Genomic DNA, 26,454 nt, shown 5'->3' on the forward strand with positions numbered 1-26,454 from the left:
CATATATCTGCGTTCGATTTGCAACTGTAGATAAATTTAGCATTGTTTGCGGGCTCTATAAATAGCGGCATACCTGAAGCAGATAGGTGAATTGTGGTAAAGGTATCACATGCAAAATCGTACTGTCTAGTTCACAACGTTTCTGCTTTTCGAATATTTTTATTTGTTTTGAAGATATTACAGAAAAACTCCAAAATTAGCGATAGTTTAAATTCGCTGTAGTCAAGACCCTTAAGTAATCTAGCTCTTCCATGTTGCGTACCAGGGTCGGTGGTGTAATCCTATATTCCAGCTCTTGGAGGCAACATACGTGGTGAGAAATGCTGTCTATGAGATAATCTTCTGGGACGGCCTACATATCCACAAACTTCGCCGATTTAAGGCCCGGATTCGTGGTTCAGTGGCCATGTTAATACTAGGTACCGTCCATCATAATCTGACTGTTAAAAAAGACCAGAAACACAAAACAACTCAAAACCTTTCAAGGTGCTAGGTTAACAAGTTAAACACTGGCCGTTAATTTGCCAACCACTTATATCGAGGGTAAGCCCACACTAATCCTTGTCTGCAAGGATGATAATACAGTACAACCCCTCAAATCCGAACTAATTGGGGCTGAAGCCTGTTCGGATTTCGGGGGGTTCGGATTACCCGGGAAATAATATTACGCACTTATTTCGTCACTGAATTGGCGGTAAAACAACGACTGAGGTTAAACAGGGAGACCCAGTGGTCGAAAAAGCAGTGACCTTGACTGGCTAGTGTACACTCATGTCCAAAATGATTGTCGCATATCTATAACTGTCTTCGTGTAAGAATATAATTAGATAATGATTTAGAATAAGCATTAAGTCCAAAAATGTTAAAACCTTAAGAAAAACTAAATTTGTGTGATTAAATCTATTTTTTTTTTCATTTTCCAGCTGTAGTTATTTTTTTTTTCTCCTGAGAACGTGTTCGGATTTGCCGGGTTTTCAGATTTCCGGGGTTCGGATTTGAGGGGTTGTAATGTATTAGTACTGCTACTATTACTACTACTACTAATATAATAATAATAATAATAATAATAATAATAATAATAGTAATAAATATACCGCATGAAGTTATATAAAAAGGCTGATTCGAAGTCTAAACCATTGTGTGTAACTTCAATGTCGTTCCGTACCGTTTCACTCAACAGGCTTTCAACTTGATTGGACGCCATTATCTATCTTTACATTTTCTTTTTTTTTTAAGCCGTAAAGGAGGAAGTAAACAATGTCTTGAAGACGAAGATCTAGTCACAATCTTTGACGCAAAAGCATCTTTCCGAGATTTGTGATAAAAACACACGCTAGCTATTGATTCACTTTCTTCTCCTCAATTGTGTTCCTTTTTCTTCTTTTTCGTCATGTTTTTAAAGGATATCCCTTCTTGCATATAAAAATGTATTTATTAAAGTTGTATTTAACTTTCAAACGTTATAGATTATGAAATACTAAGCTCGTCTCCACCAAACTGAATCAAGCTAGTTTAGCTAGTGTAGTGGTTAAATTTCCTTCCAAGGACTCTATGTTTATTACCATCTCTCATTTTTCAATTCTAGTTAAAATTCGCTTTTCCGAGACTACAATCGTGCATACACAGTGCATGTTTCATATGTGACTAACGTGTCCTAACTAGGGATGGTCATTTCCGGAAAAAGTTTTCAGGTTTCCGGAAATCACATTTTCCGTTCTCCGTTTTTCCGGAAAATTTTCCGTCTTCCGATTTTCCGGAAAATTTTCATCTTCCGTTTGTCCGGAAAATTTTCATCTTCCGTTTTTCCGGAAAGTTTTTCGTCTTCCGTTTTTCCGGAAAATTTTCCGTCTTCCGATTTTCCGGAAAATTTTCATCTTCCGTTGTCCGGAAAATTTTCATCTTCCGTTTTTCCGGAAAATTTTCCGTCTTCCGTTTTCCGGAAAATTTTCATCTTCCGCTTTTCCGGAAAATTTTCATCTTCCGTTTTTCCGCTAAATTTTCCGTCTTCCGTTTTCCGGAAACTTTCATCTTCCGTTTTTCCGGAAAATTTTCCGTTTTTCGCTTTTCCGGAAAGTTTTCCGTTTTTCCACAAAATGTGGCCATTCCTAGTCCTAACCCATCTTAAATATATGGAACCTCGGTGGCTCAGTGGAAGACTGTCCACTTTTGATGCGTGGAGTCCTTGGTTCAATCTCAACTCTCGCCAAGTTGGTTTTGTGATGGACAAACACTGTGTGCGTGGGTTTCTAGAGATTCTGCCACTTCTTTATTCCACAATTTCATTCATTTTACAGGGGCACGGTGGCTCAATGGTTACCGGTACCTCTGGTGTGTGAAATCCCTGGTTTGATCCCCGGCCAACTAAATTTGTGATGGACAACATAGTGTCCGTGGGTTTTCTAAGAGTACTTCTGTTTCCTCCCACATTCTGATTTCACCAAAATTCTTCCATCATCACTCACTTGCCTTGATCACCCGTATGCCTTAGCCTAGAAGACATAGCCGTGGGACGATAAACTGAAATAATTCATTTCTTTATCTTAAATTTAGGGGATATCGGTGGCTCAGTGATAGAGCGTTCATCTTTGGTACTTGAGGTCCCTGGTTCAATCCCAGCTCTCGCCAATTGGTTTTGTGAGGAACGTGTCCGTGAGTTTTCTAGGGATTCTCACACTTTCTTTATTCCACCATTTCATTCATTTCTTATTCCGATCATCGTCTCCTTTTGCCCACACGACATAATCGTGGGACGTAAAACTGCAAGATTTCATTTCCATCTTAATTGTGTTCTCCTCACTTTAAAATCCCAATAAACCTTAGGCCCGCTCTATTTACAGGATAGGATTGTGCTTAATTAAAAGCTCTAATTATTTTCATTAGATATGATTCTTTATATTGTCCACCAACCGCTTCAAACTTCATACCACATTTAGGTAATAATTCAAGGAGTTCGTTATACAAGCAACCGATAATGCAGGGAGCAACATCTATTATAATGAGGTAGCCAAGTGATAGTGCAGGGAGCGACATGTATTATCGTGAGGTAGGCAAGCGATATTGCAGGGAGCGACATCTATTATTGGGAGGTAGGCATCTGACAGTGCAGGGAGTGACATCTATTATTGTGAGATAAACAAACTCTTGTGGCTTATTGAGTACTGCTTGTAAAATATCCTGCAAATGTACACTTTTGTCCAAAATGATTTCGCATATCTATAACTCTCTTCCTGTAAGAATATAATTTAATAATAATTTTGCAGGGTACTTTTAATACTGATACTATTTCTATAATCGGGAAATGTATATTTGTGGTAAATTTCAAAGGAAAAGAAATACGATATAAATACGAAAATTAGAATGAGTAAAACAAAATGTTGCTAAATGAACAAGAAAGTTTCATTTTCATTTTATTGTTCTTATTTACTGCTCTTTTGACATGGAATTTGCCACATATATGTCTTTGCCAATTATGCACACACTAACATTATAAGAAATACCTGGCGAATTCGTTATCAAATTATATTCCTACAACAACATATTTATAGACATGCAACAATAATTTTGGACATGACTAAGCGGTTAGCGTACGCGCCTTTGGCGTGGGAGACACGGATTCGATTCCTGGCTGGAGTTCATGTGGTTGGGATTCCACGTTAATCAGTAGGTCCACGTCTCATATAGCCTCGTTGCTGAACTGGACGTTAAACTCAAAATCAACTCAACTCAATTTTGGACATGAGTGTACATAGGGACGATTTGATCACATGGCTATAGCATATTTTACGATGGTAATGAAATTTCCATTACCGCATTTCTCTCTGCCTGTTTTCTCTCTGTATGCTTATATGGGCAGATTGCACATTGCAAGAGTGATGGTAACATGAAGAACTTTGTGTGATTCTTGTCACTAAAATGACGTTGGGTTTCTTTACCATTTCTAGTTTTTCGTCTAGCGCACTATGTAAATCCGTGAACCTGCTAACATAATTGGCTGTATTATTCTACATTATCCGTATTTATGGCAAAAATCTTAAGAGTTGGTTATAGTAATGACTAAAAAGTTAATCTCTTTAGTGTTAATAACACTTCCATGGGAAAATAAACATTACAATATAAATAACAATTGTACCCGTTAATGGGTGGGTCCCTTTATGCTGCAGAATCCTCCTGGACTTTTACCATTCAACCCACCCTGCAGTTATGCCCTTAAACGTGCTGTAACAACTTCTAAATTCAGCTTGTGCTTTTGCTTGGCTAAGATCTACCTGCTTTTCTCTAATATTGTATATAGTATACACTGTACGTTTGGAGCTGAAAAAAAAAGAACATATTTTTCTTTCTAAGTACAAATATTTAATTTTATAAAGACAACTGGAAAGCATTTTCAGAACAATAGAAAAATTAAACTGAATCCCAATTTGCTCATACGAACAGTGTTTGAACATGAACGCAATTCATTCAAAAACGATTGAGATACGTAATTCTATTTTGTCACAAAAGACTCACGAGAAACTAATTAAATAGAGATATTTTTTTTCAAAAGTGCTTCTTATTGTTGCTTTTATTCGCATACTGTATTTTATTGTTATTATTGTTGTATTAATAATAATGATGGCTTTGGACAAAAGGAAAAATAAACAATAAATGAAGTAAACAGATGATAGAGCACTCTATTGTCTTTTCATTGATTTATTATTTGGATTTCTCTCTTTTTTAATTTTTTTGTTTATTTTTGTTAAAATAACCGAAGATACCGTTTTATACAATGAACGAAAAAGCAAATGCGAATTGTTCCTGTTTTCCAATGTGTATGGTAATCAAACAGATTCATATAAACATTCTAGGCAGGGTTTCCAACCGTATTTTCTTTTTTTGGCGAATCCTTCCTTTTAATTACGAAAACTCAATCATAGTATTTCTTTCTTTTAATTTTAGGTTAATTAAATCTTTCATATTATGTTATACAGAGGATGTTCCACAGGGTGTTTCAAAACAACACCGACAAAGTTTGGGAGGTGATTCCTGATACCGAAATAAGACAAAAAGTATAGACGAACCTGGGTGATCAAATGCTTCCTTTCGAGGTTATAGGCTGAAAAAACTGAACTTTAAAGCTCCAACAATTTTTATAGACGAAGTTTGGCTACGGACATATAACTTGAAGTTCTCACCAATTACTTCTACAAACGTTGTTGGCGGAAGTACTGTAGGATTCTCAAATATGGACATTTGGATAGGGCATATACTACTTCCTAAATGAAATCTTGACCCGACTTTGATTGGTCCTATAGTTTTGGAGTTTTGGACCTTTAGAGTTCATTTTTTTTTTTACGTTTTCGGCATTCTATAACTACGAAAGTAAGCATTTGTGCACCCAGGTTGGTCTATACTTTTTGTCTTATCAGGAATCACCTCCCAAACGTTGTCGGTTGTTTTGAAACATCCTGTATAACAACAGGTTAACATAGCTACATCCTCAACGCACGAGACCAAGTTTAGGATCCAGATGGAAGTATATATGTTTCGTATTACATGTTCAGCTGTAGCTCCATGTTTTAGGATTAGGATTAGGAATTAGATTTCTGGGCTTTCGGCATCTATGGCCATGTTAGACCGTCACTAGGATTGGGATTAGGATTAGGAATTAGATTTCTGGGCTTTCGGCATCTATGACCATGTTAGCCCGTCACTAGGATTGGGATTCGGATTAGGAATTAAATTTTTGGGCTTTCGGGATCTATGGCCATGTTATCCCGTCACTAGGATTGGGATTAGGATTACGAATTAGATTTCTGGACTTTCGGCATCTATGGTCATGTTAGCCCGTCGCTTGGATTGGGATTAGGATTAGGAATTAGATTTCTGGGCTTTCGGCATCTATGGCCATGATAGCCCGTCACTTGGATTGGGATTACGATTAGGAATTAGATTTCTGGACTTTCGGCATCTATGGCCATGATAGCCCGTCACTTGGATTGGGATTAGGATTAGGAATTAGATTTCTGGACTTTCGGCATCTATTTCCATGTTAGCCCGTCGCTTGGATTGGGATTAGGATTAGGGATTAGATTTCTGGGCTTTCGGCATCTATGGCCATGTTATCCCGTCACTAGGATTGGGATTAGGATTAGGAATTAGATTTCTGGACTTTCGACATCTCTGGCCATGTTAGCCCGTCGCTTGGATTGGGATTAGGATTAGGGATTAGATTTCTGGGCTTTCGACATCTATGGCCATCTTATCCCGTCGCTTGGATTGGGATTAAGTTTAGGGATTAGATTTCTGGGCTTTCGGCATCTATGACCATTTTAGCTCGTCACGTAGGAGGAATGACGTCCCTCGGCGATCATATTATCCTAGGAAAGGGAATAAAGAAAGCGGCCTGGGATTTATATATTATGTATCATCCCAGCATTTGCCTGGTGTGAATGAGTAAATCTCGGGAAAACCTCATTCAAGATGGCTGGCCTGAAAAAGCTTCTACATTTTATCGGCAGATTGTCCCCCGAAGTTCCATGTTTTGTTATATATTAGTGTTGAAAAGGGACGTACAGCTTCAAACAAATCGAGTAGTTAAGCAACCAGAAACTTAGAATAAAGAGGAAGTGACGAAATTTCGTTTGAGGCTATCACATGTTTGAATGTGGAGAAGAGTGAAGAAAATTAACTTGGTCTTTACGAAAACAAAATGAACCAAACTATATTTTAAAAACATAACATTTATAAACTCTGATGGACTTTAAAAAGAATCACGCACTAGAAATTTCAATTTTGTACGGTAGATCTCAACCACTTGAGGATGCTTGTTACCATCTAGCACCGAGATGTGTAGCATCTACTATCTTTGTTGCAATAGTAGACAGTGAAATATGGATATTTACAGATACTTACCCGTTAAAATGTTAACAGATTTGCTCCGCTATAGTAGACAATGAGATATGGATAGCTACAGATACTTACCCGTTAAGATATTAACGGGTTGACTCCGTTATATTAGACAATGGGTTATGAATAGCTACAGATACTTACCTGTTAAGATGTTTATTGATTAACTCCGTTATATCAGACAATGAGATATGGATATCTACAAATACTTATCCATTAAGATATTAAGGGGTTGACTCCGTTATATTAGACAATGGGTTATGAATAGCTACAGATACTTATCCGTTAAGATGTTAACGGATTGATTCCGTTAACGAACTTGGCTGAGGTAATCACTATCTATCTATTGCAACAAAAAGAATTCAAAACTTCACTTTTGAGTTATTGTGTGTGAATTTTTCTTTTATATTTACAAATTCAAAGTGAAATTCACTATCTTGCGCCTTGATAATAATAGGCTAGTATTATTTTTTAACAAGGGAAGTATGCGAACCGTAACAGCTAGATATTTATGAAAATTTGTACCCTCACTAATTGTTGATTACTAATCATCATGGTGATAGTCACTCGGTGCCGAAATGTCTTGTTTACCCGCTACGTATAATACATATATACCAAGCAGTGACAGGGTGAGGCTAGGCCAAGTTGTATCCCAAAAACTCCGGAAAAAGGCAGAAAATGAAAAACATATGCAGGTAACCTGATATCTATGGTAGAGGGACTCGTGACCAAGAACACAGCAGTAGTGTCACAAAAGAAGTCTTGCCATCCCAACAGAAACTTATAGTTTTTCAAATTGAACGTATACCATTTTTTGGCATTAAAACAACTGGTATAAAATATGAAAAAAATAAGCCAAAGATGGGTTATCAGTGATGCCAAATAAGGGAGATATGAGTCTCTAAAACTGAGAAATCATGGGGTCCGTACAGAGAATAGAACAAATGTACCACAACAACAAGACTGCAGAAGGAACAATTGTACAGTAGGGAGTAAACTGCAGCATACATAGCACCCAGTGACTGGCGTGTTTCATACAAACTTCACCCAAAAAGGGCGCATGTTAGAGTAGCCGTACAAAGTAGTAGTTCCATGTGACATAATGTGGAAATGTGAGCAGCAAGTCTTCCTGTAGTGCAGCAATTCCAATGGCGTTTGTGTGGAATCGATATCTCGAATAGTTCCGGAGAGCTATAAAACGAACTGTCTTGGGGTTGCAACACTGCATAAAATTCTGCTTGCCTTCCAAACCACAGAAACGACAGCCTAGTCTGTGGAAAAAGTACACAAAAGCTGTGGCAGGAAAGGTAACAATTCTGTGACAAGAAAGTACGTCAGAATCTGTTCGCAAAGATTAATGACCTGTGATATGTGCCAGTCAAGAGTATAGGAAACGTTAGCATGTGAGACAACGATAAAGAATAAAGACACTACATTTATGTTAGAAGAAATATACAGGCGAAAATATTTTAACATATTATACTAATACATAGAACAGAAAAAACATTGATAGTATGGCAAAATACGTACATTTTTCGCCCTAGCCGCCCACTTAATAACACTTATCAAGCACGTTAGTCACTAGATGCTCTGCATGATGTGATTTACTCTCTATTTACAATTGTTCTTTCTAATGCCAGATAATGGTGGCCAACAATTATTTCCTTTAGAACAGGAAAAGGTGAAAGTCATTGGGACTAGGTCAGGGCTGTAGGAGGGATGCTCTAGTCGTTCCAAGCGTAACGTCAGTGGTTGAAGTGCTGGGACTACCGCTGTGTTCAGAGTTGTCGTTAATAATATTGGTGGCTTTCTTTAAAGGCACTACACCATTTCCCTATATATTGCTTTGAATTTAGCCCTCTCCATACATTTTTACAATCTTCCCATAAATGTTAGCAGATTGTAGTGTTTTTTGGCCCACAGGTACCGCATCTCTGGCCTCACTTCTATTCTTGAGCAAATTTCCAGATGAGTCACATTTTAATGTCCTCTTCTCAGGAATACATGGTCAAAATCCGAAATCTTCAAACCTGCACCAAGACAGGCATGCTATTTTAACGTAGCATGTTATTTTAACGTAACATGTAACATACATTACATGTTATGTTAATGTAACTTAACAATACATTTTCGTTAAGTTAAAATGAATAACATAAAAGATTTATGCTTTATAACTTTTTTCGATCATTTCTCGTATTATATAACTTAAGTTGTGTATAAAATGTACCACGTATATTACCAACTTTACCGCTTTGATGAGCTGGCAACCCTAACGCAAACAAATACAAGGGTCATGTGTGAATATGCATTGTATTGATATGTATAAAGGAAAACACATCACAATAGAAATTTAACGTAGTTGTTCGCTCAGGATTATTTTGTCCATAATAGAATGATAATTTATACATATTGTTGTTCATTTTCTTTTCATACATACGTACATGGAATGGAAGATTCAAATAACTGTGAATTGAAGTATTAAATTTGCAACTTGTATGCTTTTTTTTTTTTCGTTCTCTCGTTCTGCTGCAAATATATGTATGTGCGAATTCCCATTTTCGCTTGTCAAATGAAATTCAGAATATCAAATTAACAAATGCAACCATATGTACATATGATTTTTTGTCATAATATATTCATTCAATAAACATATCACAAACAAGTATACATATATAATATGACCAGTGCAGTGATGAAGTTTCATTAGCAAAACAACATGATTGTTATTATTGCCATATGTGGATAGGAATACATTCGTGCTTCCCTCAATATGTGTTCTTAAAAATTGTGAAAGTATAATTTTTGTGTGTCATAGTAATAGCTTTGCTGCTATGTATGTTCGGAGAGTAAGTTTACACAGTTCGTAAAGATACACATAAATTGTGTTTACGATAACTTTAAGTTTAGTATCCCTTTCAGCAGCGAAGCTTTATGAGACGTGGTCTTATAGCTTAACGTGGGATCCGAATCACTTAAGCTCGCATGGGGAATCGAACCCGGGTCTCCCACGTCAAAGGTGTACAATAACAGCTTTGCCACGGGGTATCTCAGCCGCGTTTCCAACTGGATAATTACACACGTAGACACACAAACACCTTCTTACAGTAGTTTAGTTTGACCGGAACGATTTCCAACGCAGTTCCAAGGAAAATATTTGTCCTAGGTATGCTGTAGTAGTAACAAACTGGCTCGTGAACAATATTAATTATAGCCTTCCCGGTAAGTATTGTTTGTTTTGAGCTAAATCACTGCTATCTAAAGTTCTAGAGCTTTAGGCATCCCTACTTCGCTCTAGAGCAGTGGTGTGCAACTTAGAAGCGTGAGCGGACCCATCACAGAGCACTAAATAGTGTCGCGGGCCTCACTGTATGTATATCATTTTTACGACAATTGAATAGTATAGTATTAAATGATGGAACATGTTCATCGTAATTTACATCGCAATAACACAAAACAACTGTTATACTGGTAACCAAAATACTGTATTTACTCACTAAAGAGGAGCGGAATAATATATTTATAACTTTGTCGGTACATCTGGCAATCCTTATACCGAGGGAAATTTCCCCCAAAGTACCTGCGTTTGCCAAGTGCTTGTCTTCAGGGCGTTACCACGTTTCGCACTGTGATCGATGGAAAATTTCCAGTTCACTCTTAACTGGTTTTGGAAAAAAAGAAAAATGTTAATAATTATTGTTTTCAATAACTGGCCAGGGGACCGGAAGACAGGGTTAGGAGGGCAGCATATGGTCCGCGGGCCGGCTGTTGCACACAGCTGCTCTAGAGTCTACTTCACAACATTTAAAGAAAATTTCACAAAACGCTGAAGTTTGTGTGGCGGAACACTGCAACGGACTCATATCATTACAGTACGGAACAAGATTTGAGTAGAAAAAAGGTCCGTCAAGCTATTTTTGTAGAGGTACTTAGCTACCAAGGCCTGAGGTCAGGCACGAAAATAACAATATTATAATCTAATGTATGATATTAAATTCATTATTAATTATTTATTATCGACTTCAAATATAGTGGACTACGGTTTACAAAGAGGTTTATCATCATCATAGGTAATTCCGCCATTATCGACAGGTCACTTGCCGCAACTGAGAAGCTTTCATGCTCCACAGTGTTCCGCTAACCTCTTAGTCTTTACGTACAATTTCTCTATTTTAATATCGTTCATCAATTGTAGCTTCTTTCGTTCTCTCCATCTCTTTCCTGCCACCATACCCTCTAGTATGTTTTTCATCATAGAGTTTCTTCTTAGCCAATGTCCCAATCAGTTTGTCTTTCTATTCTCAATAATATTTAATGTTCTTTTCTCTCCCACTATTTATAACATCCTCTAATTCGCTTTCCGCTCGACCCAAATAATTCTCTGCATTCTTCGCGTCATTCGCATTTCGAGAGCATCCAGTCGTTATTTATTTAATTATTTTTATTTGTTAGTTTTGCGTAATGTCCATGTTTCTGCTCTATACAGCCCAATACGTCGCACGATGCATTTTGAGTCTTTTTCTCAACTCTTTATTCAAGATGCCACAAAACAGGCTTTCCCTCCTCCTAAAAGCTTCTTTCGCTATTCCTATCCTTAATTTTATTTCACATTCGCATTCCATATGATCAATAATAATACTAACAATATATCGAAAACTACACTGAGAAAAAAAATCGTAGGTGGCCTACTTAAAAAGATAGGTTACATGCGTAATTCCTGTAGTTTTTGGACTTAACGTACAGCAGACGTATAACTGAAAACGCATGTTTTATAATACTCTCTGTATAAGTGTTCCATCTATACGTACTTTCCATATGAAACAATATAGGTGGTCAGGATTTCACAAACAAATGGACGTATGTAATATATAGCTAAGGAATGTAACATAAGTATATGCATGTAATATACGGAAAACTGTTAGATGTCAGACATCCTGCCACCGCATAATGTAACATTTAAGGGCAGTGCATATGTAGCATACGGATAACGTATGCTCCGTACTGATTTCTATAGTAAGCAAGAGGATACCATATGTTAATGACTTTCCTTTTATGTTCCGCCATTACTGCCAGTACAATAATCAGAGATTCAAATCTACACACATGAACTGAAAATTCCACATCATAATCGCTTAGAGTTATGTGTTCAAACGCTATATTTTATCTTTTTGGATTTTTCGTCTGTTTTTAGCACTCCTACTCTTTTGTTTAATTTAGTGTCTTTGAAAAGGATAATTTATTTTCACTTTATATTCTTCACCAGAGAAAAGCGACAATAAAATATTTAAAATTCATACAGTGCCATGTTTTAGTGGTAGAACGAATTAATTCTATTTACATTATTTCCAATGGGAATACTATTTCTGTTTACGAACAGCATTACGAAACGGATTAAGATTTTAACTCGAGAGCTCACTATAGTTCAACTTTAGATTAAAAGTATTAAGTACTGGCAGTATATATATATATATATATATATATATATATATATATATATATATATATATATATATACATATATATATATATATATATATATATATATATATATATATATATATATATATATATATATATATATAGGGTGTTTCAAAACAACACCGACAACTTTTGGGAGGTGATTCCTGACACCAATATAAGACAAAAAGTATAGACCAACCAGGGTATAGAAATGCTTTCTTTCGGAGTTACAGGCTGCCCAAAACATGAAAAAAAAATTAAGTGACCACAGCTCTAATACTATGGGACCTACCTTAGTCGGGTCAAGACTTCACTTAGGAACTAATATGTGCGCTGTCCAAAAATACATATTTCAGAGTCCTAAGTTAGGCTACTGATGCAACAATTTTTATAGAGGGAGTTTGGCTACCGACTTATAATTTGAAGTAATCATCAACTACCTCTATAAATATCGTTGCGGAAGTACCACAGGATTCTGAAACATGGATATCTGGATAGCGCACATATTCTACTAGTTCCTAAATGAAGTCTTGACCCGACTACGATAGGTCCCATAGTATTGGGGCTATGGATCTTTAAAGTTCATTATTTCATGTTTTCGGCAGCCTATAACTCCGAAAGGAAACATTTGTACACCCAGGTTGGTCTATACTTTTCGTCTTATCTTTGTATGAGGAAGCACCTCCCAAAATTTGTCGGTGTTGTTTTGAAACACCCTTTATATTGCCCTTTTAGATACCCTTTCAACTGTAGTACTCGGGGATGCACTTGCTGTACCAAAGGTAAGAAGTAGTTCGACTGTCAGGTGGCTCAATTCTATGACTCGAGAATTCAGAAGCTGTTTTGCGACATAATAACTGTTTGGTACTGAGAGTATCTTACATGAAAGAATCGCTGCGTGCGGGTAGTATATTCTTATCAATTGTGTTTTGGGAAATAAACATTTTGTAAAAGTTTGCGACCTTCATAATTTTACTTTTCGAAGAAACCTAGTATTGCGATATGAACCATTGCTTTAATTATGTAACAACATACATATATCATGGTCAGTATTTACTAAAATAAGAGTGAATAGGCAATGAGTTACAACATATAAACTAAAACTGACCATCATCATCGTCATCGTAGGTATTATGCAGTTATCGCACTTATTGCTGTAGTTCACTTGAAGCAGCTGAGAAACTTCCATTCACCACCATCTTCAGCTAATCTCTTCGTTTTCATGTACAATATTTCTCTATGTCAATACCATCTATGAACTTTAGCCCTTTAATGGGCAAGCATTGATAGCATTGCCATTAAAATATTTAGTTTGCTTTTATGGTTGAACCTTATCTTCCTGATCATAATTTCGTAATTTTTAAGTATTTTTGTACTTTGGTTACAAAATACAGGGTGTTTATTTTAAAGCAACATTGCCATAAAATAGGTCTTATGTGTAACTACGGAGCAGCATTGCCCTATTATAGTAAAATATCATAATAATCTCATTAATTACCAGCAGTTTCGTTGAAATATTTTTCTACAAAGCAGGAAACCAGAAATAAAAAATAAAAAAAAAATTTTCGCGGAACGTAGGAGATAAAGCTTCTACAATATTAAATTTGACTGTCCCTGTTGACAAAGATTAGAAGTATCTAAAGAAGCGACCCGCAATCATGTATATATTGTATGAAAGTAATAATGCCAATTAAATGATCACTCAAGTTATAATTCGTGCGGATAACGCAATATAATTAGGGATGGCCACAAAGTTCCGGTTCCGGCGGAACCGGTTCCCCGAGGAACTGGTTCTCGGAGATCAGGTTCTCAGAACCGGTTCTGGAACCGGTTCCAGACCTGGATCCGAAAACCCGGTTCCAGAACCGGATCTTAGGAACTGGTTCCAGACCTGGATTTGAAAGTCCCCAAAGACCCGTAAAGGAGGCACAAAGTTCACCTTCAAAACACTGCAAAAAGGACCATGCTCTTGTGCCTACCCCGCCCAGACCCGCTTCTGCCCCCAGAAAAAAATGTTCCACCAATGGGTGAAATGCGCTAGCCAAATGAGTTGACCAGTTTCCTGTTTAGCCAATGAGTTTGCCAGTTACCCAGTTTATTTAGCCAAATGAGACAAGCGGCTGTCGCCTGGGCGCCTGCCTGTCGCTTCCACCAATTCATCTAGCACACTGTTCACAGCCTGCCAGCAGCTCGGGTTTAGCGTAGGGATGGTCACAAAGTTTTGGTTCCAGCGGAACCGGTTCCGCGAGGAACCGGTTCTTGGATATTTGATTTTCAGAACCGGATCCGTTCAGACCCGAAAACCGGATCCACCAGGAACCGGTTCTGGCCATCCCTAAATAGAATGTGATGTTGCTTGAGAGCAACACTGCCCACTAAAGGGTTAAGTTGTTTCATCCCTTTCTCTTTTTCCTTCCAGTATACTCTCTAACTTGTTCTGCATGTTACAGTTCCTACTCAACCGATGTCCCAACCAGTTCCTTTTCATCATTTAAATTACATTTATAATTGTTATTTTATCCTAATACCATTTCTAACATATTCTCATTAGTTTTTCGTTGGACTCAACTAATCCTTCTTCGCATTTACATTTCAAAAGCTTCTAGCCATCAAACAATTGAACGGTATAATTTAATTGCTGTGGTGTAGATGGTAAGGAATCAAAACCCACGAGATGGGCTAGCTCCGCAGTGGAGCGTGATATACTTGCTGGTTCTGCTATGTATATATATATAGAGAGAGTTTTTAATTATAGTTTAAGATTCACCTAACCTATGTGAAGTAGTAGGAAGTAAAGGCTTATTGGTAGCCGTCGTAAGTGAGATTCTAGCAGTATTATCTTTTGTAGCTCTGAAAATCTTGGAATTCTGAGAGCAGTTCCAAATTTGATTCCAGGTAGAGACACTCGGTCGGAAAAGTGTAAAAGTTTATTTTTCACGCCAGACATCTTGAGTGAAGATTCCTGGGTTTTCCTTATTCACAGCAGGAAAATACCGGAATGGTACTTAACATACAGGTCCCAGGACACTTCCTTCCTTCTCTTTCTTTGGATGGTATGTTCGCGATACGTGAAGGACTAACATGGCCATAGATGCCGAGAGCACGAAAATCTAATTCCTAATTCTAATCCTAGTGACGGGATAACATGACCATATATGCTGAAAGCCCAGAAATCGAATTCCTAATCCTAATCCTAGTGAGGGGCTAACATGGCCATAGATGCCGAAAGGCTAGAAATCTAATTCCTAATCCTAATCCTAATCCTAGTGACGGACTAACATGGCCATAGATGCCGAGAGCCCGGAAATCTAATTCCTAATCCTAATCCTAAGCCTTGGAACTCTGAAGCCTGGCCTTCACGAAGTCTGTGGAAAATATCAGCCTGATCAATATGTAGAAGTTTTATGTTTTCCTTTTACCTAACTATATAAGCTTTAAGTTTAAGGATCTCACCCTAAAGGGGTCTTGACAATTAACCTCTAATATGTGTAATTTAACTTTTTCGTCACTATATTTAGATATCAAAGTAACAAAACCAATATTTTTATACCGTGAAATTTGCCACGATCACCAGATTTTTAAACGAGATTTGACATGTCACATGGTGCCAAATAAAATAAAAAAGTAAGTTTTATAAATAAAAAGTTGTTTTATAAATAAAAAAGTAAGTTTTAAACAATTTTAGAAAAACAGAAGTTTGATAAGGGAAAAATATACTTGAAGAAAAACGTAATAAAAAGTTAACATCTTAGGTTGAAATGATAAATGGGATGAGGATTTCAAATTTGAACTATAGGTGTGGACGGCCGCTACGTTGTAAAATATGCAATAAAGGATTCAAGCCAAACAGGGTGTGCAATTGCAAACACATCTAAGAGAATTGCAAGTCTCTCAATCTCACTCTCCACACTAGGACGATCTCTTTGTCAGACGGCCATTACTTGATTTCTTTTTATATTCACGCAATGACGGCATCATTTGTGGTGGCGTAAAGAGCATCAGGAGTGGGCCAAGGAGGAATGGGATTGCTTTCTCTCCTCCGATAGGAACACATTCAGTCTGAGTAGTGGTTCTGGACATATACAGTGACCTGACAAGAGATGGGAAAACGCAATGAATCGAGGAATATAATCGAACATGATCATTTTGGTGGTCCTATGCTCTATCGTGAGGAGGCATAATTTTCCATGGACATGCCGACCTCACAATTTATTAACTCACCAGTCAGCTTTATTACGATGCTGCGTCTTTTCAGAAGTTCAGTCAGCTCCAGCTCCTTCTTTATGAATGATATTGCGCGGCCGCACCGAACAGCACAGGTAGCAAAGCACTTCAAGTGATAGAATATTCAGTGAATGTACTGGACTGCTTATTCGCCAGAATTAAACTCCATTAATCAAGTTTGAGATGCTATGGGAGAAGATGTCTTGCAGCACGTTCTGATGCACCAGCAGGTGTAAACAATGTTTCTGAAATAAAGAAATTGCATCAACTTTGTGAGCAGCATGGGAATTGTGGCAAAGCTATCCGTGGTGATCACATTAAAGGTGCATTTCATTCCTTCAGGGTGGCGTCATAAATCGCAGTGGTTTCAATGTAAGTTATTGTTTCCGCATGAAAATGTCAGTTTGCTTTTCCAGCCACATTTCTGTTTTTGTTGTTTCCTGTATCATACTGTAGCACTATTTCCTATGTATAGTTAAAATTTCACCAATCTATGGCACTTGAGAGTGAAATAATATGCAAAATTTACTTTCGTCCTTAAGTTTTGCATACCAGTGTATATTAGACTCGGGTCACATGTGCGGGGTACACACAGATGGAAATCCTAGAAAAGAAAAGTTATTTAGGTAAGCAACAATGAAATTTAATGAATTATCTACTTTTATACCCTTCACAGTTATACTCTTTGTGCTAAGGGAGACAGGTGATTAGTAAAAATGAATATGATGTAATTAGTGGAATAAAGAATGTGAAAGGTAAGGGAAAATCTCCGACAACAACCATGGACAAGATGTGACAGGTAGATATTTAGATTGGCTGAAATCAAACTAGAAACACCTCACTCCAAAAGTGAACGCTCCGCCACTGAGACAGCATGCCTTCCTTTGGTAGGTCACGAAGTACGGGAAAGGTTTATGCAAAGTAGGATCTTACTGATACGTAAAAAATGTGCTTTTTATTTATCAGTACTCAAAAAATAGTTTATCCTGAGAGAGAAATGTTGCCCCTTGTCTTAAAGTCTGTATTTGAAACTATCCAGAAAATTTAATTTTTTAGATAAATAGACAAGTGGAAATATATGTGGAAAGAGAGTATGTATATATATATGTGTGTGTGTGCGAAAGAGAAAGACTGGAAAACAGGGGAAAAGAAATGTTGAGAGAGACAGAGAAAAGGCAATGTGTTGATTTCATTTAACGACTTTTCCGAGACGTAGGTAGGATTCAAACCCAGATACTAAAGTTGAACATTTTACTGCCTTGAATATGTTATCTCGTAACCCGCACACCGCCCCATTTTTCCACCAACAGAGAAGAAATGCGCCAGTAAAGTACTAAAAAAGCTTCCCGCTTTGGGATTCAGACAGACATTTACGAACGAAAGATAAAAGAAATAAACTTTATGCAAAGAGAACATGAATAATGGGGACTTAATAAGGGAATACGTACTCTCTCTCCGTTAAAAGAAGAGAACTGACGTATCTTACAATTTATAGTGCACATTAATACAAATGTCTTTCCATAAAAATAAAAGGTAGGGGCCACCGCACTAAAGTTTCTTGCTCCAATTCCTTGAAGTAAATCATGATATGTTGCAGTAAAGGGGCGTACTTACAGGGAGGTCCACAAGGGTCCGGACTGCTCCTCCCAAAACTTCGTAATTCAACATACATTTGTATACTTTATCAATAAAACTATACAGAGAAATTATTGATGTAGCATGTAAAAATTTGATCTTACACTTACTCTTCCTCTTATAAAACTAGTTCTACGTCTGAAAATATAGGTGAAAGTATTTTAGAGTTACTTATCGCCTTTTATAATATCTGTTCAATACTGCATAGACGTATTTGCTTGTATGATAGTATTGGATCCCTTCCAACAAAAAATTTCTGGGTGCGAGCCTAGTTGCAGTTATTAATGAAACATTTCTTGTGAAATAAGAACAAAATTATGAATCGTTTTCGGAAATCTTCGCCCGAAAATAAACTCACTGCTAAAAGTAAATGACCCCTTATAGAATTTTTTCAAAAGAAATAACTTATGCTATATGCTAGGATGCGACCATTAGGAAGACCTAGGTGCAGATGGAAGGACAATATTAAGATGGATCTCGCAGAGATAGGAATACAAAGTAGAAACTGGATCCAATTAGCTAAAGATAGAAGTCAGTGGAGAGCTGTTGTGAACGCGGCATTGAACCTCCGGGTTCCATAGGCCATAGAGTTAGTTAGTTATATGGTAGGATCAGGGATAAAATGAATCTAAAAGGGTAAGGAGAGGGATGACGTCACGCCGTCCTCCGTGTACATCTTTGCCCATTGCAATTATTTTAGGAAATGGAAGGACGCCATAAATATTTTTTACGGCATCCTCTCACGTTACCCCTGCTTAGGATATATATATATATATGTCTTATATATATATATATATATATATATATATATATATATATATATATAAGGATAATGTCAAAAAAATTACCTCCAATGTAAATCATACCTTATGTGTATTTTGGTAAGAAGTAATATATGCAACGTTGTAGAGTTATTAATGAATTAGAAATAACGTAAATAAAATTCTAATGGTCACCGCAAGAAACAAACCACACCACTAGAAAGTACTTTCGAAGAACATAGTCTTCATCTTCAGCCTAGGCACACTTCGAAAAGGATTTAAACCATAGGAAAAAAATTATGGATAGGTAAAAGTGATTAACAAGAATTTTAAAAATATGCAAAGCAAAAATCTCCTTGACACTAGAAATAGATATATGTTAATAGTAATTCACTTGTCACTGTTCACTGTTGTTTACTGTGTCTATTGACAGTAAACAGTGGTCAGTGGCAAGTGAATTACTATTAACATATGTCTACTTCCTAGTGTCAAGAAGATTTTTGCTTCGCATATTTTTAAAATTCTTTTTAAGCATTCTTATCTATCCATAATTTCTTTCCTATGGTTTAAATCCTTTTCAAAGTGTGCCTAGCATGAAGATGAAGATGATGTTCTTCGAAAGTACTTCTTAGTGATGTGGTTTGTTTCTTGATGTGACTGTTTGCCTTTTACTTATGTTATTTCCAATTATTATCACCACTCGTAATACTGTGATTATTAATGAATTGTTTTTTGAAATTCGAACAGAATAGCCTGAATCATTTGTGACAAAATCGTACGATAAAAATGGCAACATTCAAGAATAAATAATCACTCGTAGATTTTTTTCATGACAAGTGAGGTACGCCATGAAATAACATTTATTAACTCTTTAATTTTAATTTAAGCTTATCTAAAGAATTGTAAATCGTTCGGTTGCAAATGACATGCTTGATTGCAAATTTCCACGTATAGTTTACTAGTAAATCGAAAGAGAACAAACATTTGTGGTGGTAAATATTTGCCATTCATTACCAATACGACAGTTTTTATTTTGTCGGAAGGAATGGTTACTTATTTATAAAGTGTATATGTAGCAAAATACTTTTTTATCCTTTTTATAAGTGGCATACGTACTCTTCATGCACATACTACTTATAAAAGAATCAATTACCCGCCACCTCTTAGAGTTAAATTGATATTCTAAAACATACTCCAAAAAAGCATTTAATTATGGCACTATGCCAAGTGCAGTATCTATAAGAGATAATATTTAGTAAACTATAATCTATGCTTTAATGAGATAATCTTTATATGTTTAAATTGATATATACATGTATGTGTGTGTGTTCCAACTTAACTCTGGAACGCCTGGGGCAATTTTAACTAAATTTGGTACACGCATTACTTACATCAGGAAGAGAGTACTGTCGGGATAAGACCCCTTAGTGCACGTAAGTGGAACAGGAGGGGGTGACATATAAAACTGAACGAGAACAACTGATGTTAGTGCTGAATCCATAGGTAGTGAGATCCTCCCTCGTAGACGTGTAAGTCCAATATAAGCCCACATAAGCACACGGGGAGTGAAATCGTGGCAAGTAAAAACATTAGAAAATGACCGATATTATTGTGCTGCCAAAATGTCTTGAGCCGTGGCAAAAATGCGAACTAAAGCTCATACCCTCACACACCCACGCGTTGAGCCAATAAGGGTTCAGCTGTTGCTAAGCGAGAGAAAGCGAATGGAATTCCTTCAGCCGATAGAAGCGCTTGCAACGGAAGACTAGGGATCAAGTCAAGTGGCATCAGTATAGTGTCGAAACCACAGCTTTCGGGGGCCCTAATTTGATTGGAAGCAGTTTTGATTACCTTTAAGTTCAGCCTCCAGCACGGGTACGACCCTCTAGCATTCGTAGAGAGTGGAAGTCATAACATCCAAAACTTCTGGAGCAATTTTAACCACATTTAGTGGACATATGCCTTTCATTAAGGTTTATATACTGTGGGAGTAAGATAGCTTAAGGGATGGGAGCTGGAGGAGTAACATGTAAAGATAATGCAGAACAACTAATATTAGTATGCGGTCCATAGTTTTCGGAGTCAGGGAAATGAATAGTGACGCTCCCAAGGCCGTTTATGTCAAAGTTCATCCCTATCAGCAGAGGATAGGGTGGAGGTGAAAAATAAAATGTCAAAAATGAGCGAGATTTGCGTCGAATTCCTATTTCTCGGTGCCGGGAAAACGTCTGACCCGTTTGAAATTAATTTTGGAAGATTTCTAGTATCCACCACAAACTGGGTTTTTTAGTCATATCAAGTTGATTAAAGGAGTATTCTGTGGGGGGTAGTGTATTTCAATATTTGTGCCAAAATAGAGTATCTTCTGTGTTTCTGTTATTACACTTTCATTTAAGGAAGTATTCTAAGGAGAAAGGGGATTCAAATATTTCCCATAAAGCTTTTCTCCACGTACGAATAAAAAGAATTTCAGATAGTAACTCATAAAATCATTAAATGTTATTTTTTTAAAAAAATAAATCTTTCAATTAATGTTTTCAGAGTTCAAAGCATTTATAAAAATGTACATCTAAAAGACTAATCTTTGCTCAGTAATCTGATATGAGAATGGAGTAATTCGCCTAAAAGAATGTTTCCAAACTACAGATATATTAACAGCTTCCCGCTGAAATGTATTACTGCTTGTTGGTTTTGCAACAATAAGCTTCACATACTCCTTTATGATGCGAATATGTATAATCCGATGGGTAATTTGTAATTTGAATTTACATTTGTAGAGCAGTGGATCCAGAAGGTAAAAACATCCGATGGGTAATTTGTAATTTGAATTTACATTTGTAGAGCAGTGGATCCAGAAGGTAAAAACATCCGATGGGTAATTTGTAATTTGAATTTACATTTGTAGAGCAGTGGATCTAAAAGGTAAAAACATCCGATGGGTAATTTGTAATTTGAATTTACATTTGTAGAGCAGTGGATCTAGAAGGTAAAAACATCCGATGGGTAATTTGTAATTTGAATTTACATTTGTAGAGCAGTGGATCTAGAAGGTAAAAACATCCGATGGGTAATTTGTAATTTGAATTTACATTTGTAGAACAGTGGATCTAGAAGGTAAAAACATCCGATGGGTAATTTGTAATTTGAATTTACATTTGTAGAGCAGTGGATCTAGAAGGTAAAAACATCCGATGGGTAATTTGTAATTTGAATTTACATTTGTAGAGCAGTGAACCTAGAAGGTAAAAACATCCGATGGGTAATTTGTAATTTGAATTTACATTTGTAGAGCAGTAGATCTAGAAGGTAAAAACATCCGATGGGTAATTTGTAATTTGAATTTACATTTGTAGAGCAGTGGATCTAGAAGGTAAAAACATCCGATGGGTAATTCGTAATTTGAATATACATTTGTAGAGCAGTGGATCTAGAAGGTAAAAACATCCGATGGTTAATTTGTAATTTGAATTTACATTTGTAGAACAGTGGATCTAGAAGGTAAAAACATCCGATGGGTAATTTGTAATTTGAATTTACATTTGTAGAGCAGTGGATCTATCTAGAAGGTAAAAACATCCGATGGGTAATTTGTAATTTGAATTTACATTTGTAGAGCAGTGGATCTATCTAGAAGGTAAAAACATCCGATGGGTAATTTGTAATTTGAATTTACATTTGTAGAGTAGTGGATCTAGAAGGTAAAAACATCGGATGGGTAATTTGTAATTTGAATTTACATTTGTAGAGCAGTGGATCTATCTAGAAGGTAAAAACATCCGATGGGTAATTTGTAATTTGAATTTACGTTTGTAGAGCAGTGGATCTATCTAGAAGGTAAAAACATCCGATGGGTAATTTGTAATTTGAATTTACATTTGTAGAGCAGTGGATCTAGAAGGTAAAAACATCCGATGGGTAATTTGTAATTTGAATTTACATTTGTAGAGCAGTAGATCTAGAAGGTAAAAACATCCGATGGGTAATTTGTAATTTGAATTTACATTTGTAGAGCAGTGGATCTAGAAAGTAAAAACATCCGATGGGTAATTTGTAATTTGAATTTACGTTTGTAGAGCAGTGGATCTATCTAGAAGGTAAAAACATCCGATGGGTAATTTGTAATTTTTATTTACATTTGTAGAGCAGTGAACCTAGAAGGTAAAAACATCCGATGGGTAATTTGTAATTTGAATTTACATTTGTAGAGCAGTGGATCTAGAAGGTAAAAACATCCGATTTGTAATTTGTAATTTGAATTTACATTTGTAGAGCAGTGGATCTAGAAGGTAAAAACATCCGATGGGTAATTTGTAATTTGAATTTACATTTGTAGAGCAGTGGATCTAGAAGGTAAAACCATCTGATGGGTAATTTGTAATTTGAATTTACATTTGTAGAACAGTGGATCTAGAAGGTAAAAACATCCGATGGGTAATTTGTAATTTGAATTTACATTTGTAGAGCAGTGGATCTAGAAGATAAAAACATCCGATAGGTAATTTGTAATTTGAATTTACATTTTGTAGAGCAGTGGATCTAGAAGATAAAAACATCCGATGGGTAATTTGTAATTTGAATTTACATTTGTAGAGCAGTGGATCTAGAAGATAAAAACATCCGATAGGTAATTTGTAATTTGAATTTACATTTTGTAGAGCAGTGGATCTAGAAGGTAAAAACATCCGATGGGTAATTTGTAATTTGAATTTACATTTGTAGAGCAGTGGATCTAGAAGGTAAAAACTGAGGGGACAGTCAGAACTCAGACTATGATAGGTACATATATCATAAGTTTTCAATTTTTTATGGGTCCGTCAGAAGATTCCAACTTAACTGTTTGCCTATGGATATTACGGCTAGATTGGACGTTGATATTGTTAACCTCAAGTATTATTTTATACATTGCATAACAGAAAAAAAAACTGCAACTGAAACTACATCTAAGTTTCAAAGATGTTCTAATAAAGAATAAAAGACAAAACTTACTATAAACTTTCAAAAATAAAGAATTCAATTATTTTTGTCACTCAAAAAACTGGGGAGCTAAGCCATCCGGCCCCTGGCTGGATCCAACACTGCATTTGTAATAATAGATTTTGGTCCTCTCCACAAGACGAGACGGGACTAGACAGAATATATGTGATCAGATGCGAGCCAGGACAGAATTTTACGTGATGAAATACTAGACGAGATAAACCTACGAATATTATAATAGGAACATATTTACTTCCCGGGACAGAACCGTACTTTCACGATATATTTTTCGAAACGAAACAGTCTCAAATTTTGTCTCGTATGACAACTATAGTAAAATCCAATCTTGAATTAAAAATTGTCATAAATTCAGCTTCTGATATAGATTGCGAAAGTTTAATAATAATAATAATAATAATAATAATAATAATAATAATAATAATAATAATAATAATAATAATAATAATAATAATAATAATAATAATAAAACCTAGCATATCGCACGTTCTCATTTTAATTAGTAGCAAATTTATGTGTTAGAAACAGTGAAACTGTTATCGTTTATAGTATACGATATTTCTTTTCACTTCACTTTCTCTGTCGATCTAAGTGTCAAGGAGGTATCATTATTTAATTGCTAAATAAATTATTCTCACTCCATTGATTTCAATTCGAGTCAAAATATTAAATAACCACATTATATATTTAAAAAATACACTATAATATTAAATTGACCATTACAGATAAGTTCTGGAATATGTCTTTGATTTAGTTATGGATATAGACCTATTTAATAGGTTGGTAAAAATTAGCCGCAATTTATAAGTATACATGTGAGTGATTGTTTAAAAGTATATATGCGAGACAAACAATGGATATGATCTTCTAGTTAAGAATGCATTTTGTACATAATTTATATAGATTACAAATAAATGAACAAAGCTGTTTCAGCAGAATAAAAGCTGTCGGCAAATCATTGGCAACAAACGGCATATAGTGTTTGTCGCTATCTAAAACTTATTTTCTTTAACTTGCTTGAAAAACTAACGTATGAGAATGTATTCTCAACTACTGTCTATTTTGCTCATATCGATGTGGTTTGGTGTAGTCATTTTGGATAATATAAAAAATGAAAGTTTGAGAGCTATTAATAACTTTGGGGGGAGGGGTCAAAATTCATTATTCATGCTGTGTATTGTCATCCTGTTAGTGTCACAATGGGAAACTTGATGTTGACGTACTTCAATATTGTGTATTGTCATCCTGTTAGTATCACAATGAAAACATATTTGAAAGCTTGATGTTGATATACTTTAATACTGTTTATTACCATCCTCTTAGTGTCACAATGAAAAGCTTGATATTGATATACTTTAATGCTGTGTATTGTCATCCTGTTAGTGTCACAATGAAAACATATTTGAAAGCTTGATATTGATATACTTTAATACTGTTTATTGCCATCCTCTTAGTGTCACAATGAAAAGCTTGATATTGATATACTTTAATGCTGTGTATTGTCATCCTGTTAGTGTCACAATGAAAACATATTTGAAAGCTTGATATTGATATACTTTAATACTGTTTATTGCCATCCTCTTAGTGTCACAATGAAAAGCTTGATATTGATATACTTTAATGCTGTGTATTGTCATCCTGTTAGTGTCACAATGAAAACATATTTGAAAGCTTGATATTGATATACTTTAATACTGTTTATTGCCATCCTCTTAGTGTCATAATGAAAAGCTTGATATTGATATGTTTTAATACTGTGTATTGCCATCCTGTTAACTAATGTCACAATGGAAAGCTTGATGTTGATATACTTCAATGCTGTGTATTGCCATCCTGTTAGTGTCGCAATGAAAAGCTTGATATTGATATGCTTTAATGCTTTGTATTGTCATCCTGTTAGTGTCACAATGAAAACATATTTGAAAGCTTGATGTTGATATACTTTAATACTGTTTATTGCCATCATCTTAGTGTCACAATGAAAAGCTCAATATTGATATACTTTAATACTGTGTATTGCCATCCTGTTAATGTCACAATGGAAAGCTTGATGTTGATATACTTCAATGCTGTGTATTGCCATCCTGTTAGCCTGACGTGGATATACTTCAATCTCTGTTTCATCTTCATAGAAGACATGGTGAGCACATGTCATAAAATTTACAATAGCAAAAATTTGCTTTTCTCTATTTTCTTGAAAGATACGCACAAAGATTTGCACTCATCTACAATGGCGTAGCCAGAAACTCATCAAGGGAGGTTCATACATTGGTTGCAAGCCCCATAGCAGAATATGTCGCGTTCTGCGATGTGATCGCAAAGAATTTGCCGCACTTGTGCAGAAAAATTGCCAGAGGAAAAAGAAAATAGCCAACAGAAATGTTGCCTAATGGACCAACCCATCAGTTCAAAAATTCTGAGATCTGCTAAAAAAGAAATGTAAACCAGAGGAAGATGAGGCTGATATTGCTTTAATAACACACGTTTTCGAAGAATACCT

At 35.9% G+C, this 26,454-nt stretch overlaps 1 protein-coding gene across 1 annotated transcript in view; it reads left to right on the forward strand.

The window, feature by feature from the left end:
- The window catches only part of LOC145678735 (C3 and PZP-like alpha-2-macroglobulin domain-containing protein 8), a 1,617,316-nt gene that overhangs the window by 650,629 nt on the left and 940,233 nt on the right, over positions 1–26,454 (forward strand). The window lies entirely within an intron of this gene.

The sequence above is a fragment of the Thermobia domestica genome, chromosome 2 (genome assembly GCF_964235325.1).
Source record: "Thermobia domestica chromosome 2, izTheDome1.hap1.1, whole genome shotgun sequence".
Taxonomy (NCBI): Eukaryota; Metazoa; Arthropoda; class Insecta; order Zygentoma; family Lepismatidae; genus Thermobia; species Thermobia domestica.